Raw genomic sequence first — 6,931 nt, 5'->3', positions numbered from 1 at the left:
AAAAAAGAGAGATCCTTTTGTATTATATCATCTGTAATTTTCTGAAATTCCTCAGATAGCAAGCACCAGCCAATGTGTTATATTTGTTGTTTTGTAGGTAACTTTTTCCTAAAATTAAATAAAATTTAACCATTGGGGACGATGTGATATTTTTTCTTGTTTATGAATCGATGCTTATATACGTAGTGATATAAGAGTGCAAATTCCCTTCTGATGTGCATTAAATTTTGTCCAATTATGTCTGAATCAATAACGTATTTTCTCCAAATCTTCATTCTTTTAGATGCTATTACTACTATTATATTATCCTTCTACTACAAACTTTCCATCGATAATTGAAAGCGAAGAAATGTAATTCTTTAGCATATTTTTTTGCGTCCCTACTATTTTAAGTATCATATTTTTCTTTTAAAACTTCTTATCTTTCTTGCAGATGTGGTGTAGTATGTTAAGAATAATAATATTATCAGGAAGACCATATTTTAATTAAGAGATAACAAAATGTACTCATTCTTTCTCGTACTTATCAATTTCTCTTGGTATCTAATGAATTCTTCAAGTGTTTATGCTTTCAGTATCAATTTCTTCGGATTTTTTTTCTTGTGAGATATAGGCCACTTTATAAAAGTTAATGTTAAGAACAAACACATTTTTTTTCCATTCTCTTAAAGTGTGTACCTTAAATCGAAATGACTTGTTCTTTGATATCTCGTTAGATTTCCAATAATAAACTTCCATCTTTGATCTCCTAAAAATTGTTGGAGGAAATATAAATAACAATGGAAAATTTGGATGTAATAATGAGAAAAACTAATTGATTGAGATGTGATTATCTTACTCTTTTTAAGTGAAATTTTAAATCCCTATGTAGTGTGTATTGTATTTTTTATATCATCCACGGGTTCATAACAGATGTTCTCTATTGCATTATTCCCTCCTAAATACAGCATATCTCCAATCAAATATTGGGTAGCTTAAACACTCTGCACTTAATAGTTAAGTTCATATAGCTCTACAACTTAATTGAACACTTCTCTTTTGGAACATTGTTTTAAAAGAAACAATGAGAGAAAATAGAGAGAAAGATGATAAAAGCATTGTATGTTGTGTTTGAGAGAAAGATAAGTGAGGTATTTGTTGTAAATTTTAAAATTATCTTAGAAAATATAATACACAATTTTAAACCTCTCTTGATATACGTTTTTCACACTTAATTTCTTCTCTTCATATATGTTTTCATACACTTAAGTTGAATAACATGCAAGTAACAACACAAATTTTACTGCCTCATTAATATTAAAATGTAACAACACAGTTATTAATACGTACTTTCGTTTTAACAAACACATCAATGGATCCTTCACAAAACTTTATGTGACAGCAATTAACTATTAAGTCATATCTTCCTCATAAGATGTTGCCAAAATATTAATGTTTACTTGGAACTCCCGACCTTCATCAATGGCTTCTTTTGCAGTTCCCTCCATTCGTATATTCACTCTAAATCCTCTTTACCATCCTCTCCCCCCATAATTTCGTTTAACACACATCACTATTGCCCCCTTCTGCAGTTCCATCTTCTATCCATTCTCACCCTTCCAATCTTCCCATACATCTTTTCCCACATACTTGGCATTGGTTTGGGCTGTCCGACCACTGCGCCATCGTCACCAACGGCACTCCTAAACCAGGCTTCCAGCGTCGAATTCCCAGCCGCAGTGTAATGAAACACCCCCACTGATTTATTGAGCAAAACTTGTAAAGCGAGGGCACACTTCACGAACTAATCCTTTCTCGTGTGTAATTGATGAAATTTGGGGAAGCTTAATGGATCTCAGATTCTCTCACAACCCACAAGAAGAATCTTGTTGGTCAGTTTCAGCCCCATTGCTAACCCTCTATCTGCTCCATTTTTGCTTCTGCCAAAACTTCCAACGATACGTAAATTAACAGAAGCATTTGTTTAGAATGAAGCCAATTCATGGTAGAATCCATGTTTGATTCAAGTAAACTGAGTCCATAACATTTGTCATCTTCAACTTCCCATCCAAGTAGAATGGGGAAGCATTGGTCCAATGCTCTTGAATGGATAGCTGCTTTTCCCATCCACTCAGCTTCCTAATTACCAAATTTTTTTTTTTCAATTACAACCAAGACAGTGCTGCCATGTTAACTAGGATGTAAGATCAAGATTATTTGCATAATACATGCCAAGATAGTGAGATGAAGAAAAATCTACTTTTTTTTCCCCAAAGTTTCAAAAAAATGTAAATACTTTTACTTATGAAATTTGGAGTTTTATATTTTTATTCGATTTTTACGTTTCAAAATATTAACTTTAATCCCACAAGTTAAATTTTAGTTTGTTTGGTCCTATATTTTCAATACATTTTGCCTTAGAGTTTTGACTAAATGCTTAATTTAAAAACAATTATGGGTGAATTTGTAAATTTAGAAAAATTTTGTGCAAACTAATATTATTATAATAAGTTTTTTTTTAACAATTAATATGTGTAACACAAATGACCGAAAGTGAGAATAAATAAATAAAGAGTAAAAAGGTAAATTTGGGTGAAATGACTTCAAATTAAGAGATAAAATTGTTATCTATTTTAAAACCTAGAACAAAATAAAACAAACCAAGAACTAAAAAAAGTATTTTTTCCTTAAATAAAATATTGAAAATTTGAAAAACACTCCTAAAGTAATGATGGTAATTACAATTAAATATCTCTAATATCAATTGTAAAAAATGATCCTTTTAAACTTATACAATTGTTAAAATTGGACCCTCAAATTTACATAATATAGAAATTGTAACAATTGCATAAATCTGAACGGTCATTTTTATCATCTGTGGGTTCAATTCTAAGAATATGGGTTTGAGAATCTAATTACACTTTTATATATTTGAGTTACAATTTTACTATTTATAGTTTTAGAAATGTATAATCCGCAACCTACGTTATAACTCCCAGGATGGTTTTTTTTTTTTTGCAAGTTATCCTAAAATTTAATCTTATATAAAAATCAAAATTTATTAGTTCTTTAATTGAAATAATTCTTAGAATTTTTCCTTTTTTTTATTCCAAAGAAAAATCCAACACCATTTTCGTCAACGTCAATGTAATACAATACCAAGATTTACCTGTGGTTCCAAAGAATCGAAGGTGTTGATGAAGATCCATCGACATTATTCAACGTGAGAAAATTGATCGGCCAGAAGCTAGAAATAAATGGGTATTGGTAGTATGCAACATGAAGGATGGAAGTTCATATGGCTGAAAAACTTGAAATCCATTACCAAAGAAAAAAAGCTTTGTTGCAATGGAACATTTACCATTCTTTAATGAACATTGTAATACAGTGCAATTAACAGCAAACGAATTGAGTGAAGAATGCAGCACCCATAACCCCAAGCTCTTTGACAACCTCAAGAATCCAAGGCAATCATAGAGTCATACACGACGCAAGAAAAACTCAGTCCTTGCTACGTTCGTGTCGAGGCAATGAAGTTTCTATGAGATGCAAACGGATGGACGTTTGAGTCCGTTCCCAGAAACCTACGGGAGTCTCCGGCTCCGTTCCATTGTAGGGCGATAGAGATACTTGTGAGGGTGAGTGAGGGAACCGTTGATGCGGTCGATTGACGACGGCGGTGTCGCCGAAGACGGTGGGGAATTAACGGTGAACCTGGACGATCTGCAGGTGCTTGGAGAATTGGAGAAGTGGATTTTATGTGGCCTCGGCTGGCGATGAACCACTACAATATGAAACTCTTCTACCTTCCTCATCTACATTATTCTATGGCTTTCCATCTTTCCTCTTTTTCTTCAGTGTGATATGAAAAGTTTAAGCAATTATATGGCGGTTAAAGTCTATGTTCCCTACTGGCCGGCACTGTCAATACTTATTATAAAATTAGGTAAGCGATCATTTTGAAGTTATATATAATATGAAAGGTTTGAATTTTTTAATTATGCTTTAAATACGTGGTACATTTTGTCTAATCTTAGTTTGTTACACGACAATCTTTTCTTATCTTTCTTTTTAAAATATGGTTTGGTGTGATTAGAAATGAGTAAAAAAAGATGGTGCATACCAAGTATTGCTTTTTGGAGTTTGTTTAGTGTTCTCTCACAAAAATATCAGTATTTTGTTTTTAATTTTTAAAATTTCATCTATATATTAAAAATTATTTTACAAGTCATTATTTTATAATTGGTAATTTTTCAGCTTTTGTATTTTGTATGTAATTTAGGTCCTTGTGTTGCCTTAATTAATTTGAAAAACTAAGAAAATCTCGAATGGTAACAAAATGCCATCCTAATTTTTTTGTTCATTAATTTCAGGAGAAAGTGCTGAAAGTATAATTGTTTGCTAAAAAAGAAAAAAAAAAAAAAAAAAAACCTAGAAAAACCGTCAGGAATATTTGAAACTATTTGGAAATAAGACAATTTTGTTTTGTTCCCCCGTAATTGTTTAACGTGGTGTTTTGCCCAAACCTTAGGAAGTTGAGCAGTATGAGTTTGTGAAAATCCACTCATTGTTTGTTCAAAAGGAGTTGGTGGTCCGACTACTAAAAAAAAACATAAAATTTTTATATCTTATCAATTAACCTTAATTACTTCCTTCGATTGTAAAAGTTCAACAACTTCCTAGACTTTCAAAACTCCTTACTTCTCATTATTCACTTCTTACCCCAAATACCTCTAGTCATAATGTATTATTTCTTTAATTTTTTTACCCAGTCTACTTTTTCATAATTATGTTAAGAATTTTTATGTTTGTTTTTGTTTGTTTTTTCATTTTTCTTAAAACATTTCCCTTTTTTTTTTCTTTTCCTAGTTTCAATTTTCCTCATTTTTAATTTTGATTTATCTTTTCCTCCTTTTTAATTTTTTTTCAAAATTTCAAATTTTTGTTTTTCATTTCCAAGAGAGAACACAATATAAAAAATAACCCAGAATTTGCCTAATTGTTATTGCAAATCATTTTAAATATTCCCACAATTTCTCTTTTTTTTTTTAAAAAAAAAAAAAAAAAAAAACCCCTACTTAAATTCCTTTAAGGTGCCGTTTGTTTTATGGACATCCTAGATTTCTTGGATTGGGCATCCTGGATTAACAATATTTGTTTTGGGATATTGTAAAAATGCCCTGACATCTAAAGATTCTTGACATCCCTAAGATACCTGACAAAGGGCATCTTAAGAGTTTTGGATACCCTCCTCAAATATGAATTTTCCTAGATTCTCTGAGTTTAGAGTATCCCCATTTAAAATTTTTTATCCATTCCTTTTATTTTAATTTTATTATTATAGTAATCTTAATTTAACATTATATAATTAAAATTAGATACTTTCCGACAAATATATCATATTTTAATAAAATACTATTAAATTATTAATATAAAAAAATCAAAATTGTATAAAAAACAAATATGTAAGTTCAAATTAATATCAAATTAATAACAGTCGTAAGGATATTCTTGAAACATTATGTAAATTTAAGGCATCCCCGAATAGAAATCCATAACGAAAACAAACAAAGTCATCAAAAATACTCTCAGATTCTGCAAAAATTATTTCGATGAAAACAAACATGGTAATCAGACATCTATATTCTTTTTTTTTTTTTTTTTAGAATAGGGTGAATTATTATACAACTAACAAGGGGGATACCATAGCCCGGGATCAAGGTCATCAAAAAGCAACAAAGCACAAGCAGACAAAACTCAACCGAAACAAAAAGGCCAAAAACAAAAACAAACAACACACATCCACCTTGGGAGACAGACAAAAAAAAAGGAAACAAAACCCCACAGACCGGGGGCCAACAAAAAACAAAGAACAACGACAAAGTACAAAAAGAGAGGAAAACATCCCGTAAAACGTACTAGACAAGGAAAGAAGATCAACCCCGCCAAGAAGCAGTACGAGCCACGAATCAATAGAGACCATAAGGTGAAACAGAGCAGACACCGTCCTCGGATTACCCCCCATGAAGCCGGCCCCGATTACCTCCTGCAAATGTAGTAGATAGAAGCACAACCAGAAGAACACGGAACAATGTTACTACGCCTCTTACCCGCCCCACTGGCCACAAAGTCAACTCGACATCCCACCCGCCAGTTCTCGATGAGACAAATACCCAACTAAACGCAACACACCTGCACACACTCTCTCCGCGAACCCACAATAATAGATGTCGCGACTGCCACAACCTCCCCACATAGAAGACATTCCCTCCTCTAACAACACACCCCAACTCTCAACCATACCTGTATACCAAAACCTATCTTACAAACTAATCACGCACAAGACGGAAGTGATGCGAGAATACACCCCAGACCCGACAAAGCCGCTGCCGAAGACCACCTTAGGACGACGAGGCGCAAACTCTGCATGCACTTTGCGATAGAAAACCGACCGCATTAGAATCCGACACCCAAACCCAATAATCCTCCCTTCACCCTAGGCCCCACTGTCTGAATAAGACCCCAGATCTCAAGCAACTCCCCATGACACTGTAGCCACCACCAACCTCCCCTCACCATACCATAAAACTCTGAACAGATACGGCCCTTCTATACTACTCTCTGTCATAAACCCACCGTAGATCGCATATGAATCCAAAATCGCACCTCCCGGAAACCAAGGATCCCACACAAACAAAACATGACTTCCATCACCCCATATGCAAATGAACTAAGATGCTTGAATCTATCCCTACAACGCAAGATAGCCTCAAGCATCGCAAGACCTCCCAACCTCACCCCAAAAACCCACAAAGACTACCCCACGCCACCATGATGAGCCCGATTTATTAAGAAGCCAAAACAGTTCATATGTAGTTTGATTCTATGGGCCACAACATTTCACATCCACCCTTACCCCCACGGCAAGCACACCCATCCCACCCCCCACGCA

The sequence above is a fragment of the Benincasa hispida genome, chromosome 5, assembly GCF_009727055.1.
Source record: "Benincasa hispida cultivar B227 chromosome 5, ASM972705v1, whole genome shotgun sequence".
Classification (NCBI taxonomy): Eukaryota; Viridiplantae; Streptophyta; class Magnoliopsida; order Cucurbitales; family Cucurbitaceae; genus Benincasa; species Benincasa hispida.
The sequence above is the reverse complement of the archived record's forward strand: the minus strand, read 5'-3'. Positions refer to the sequence as shown.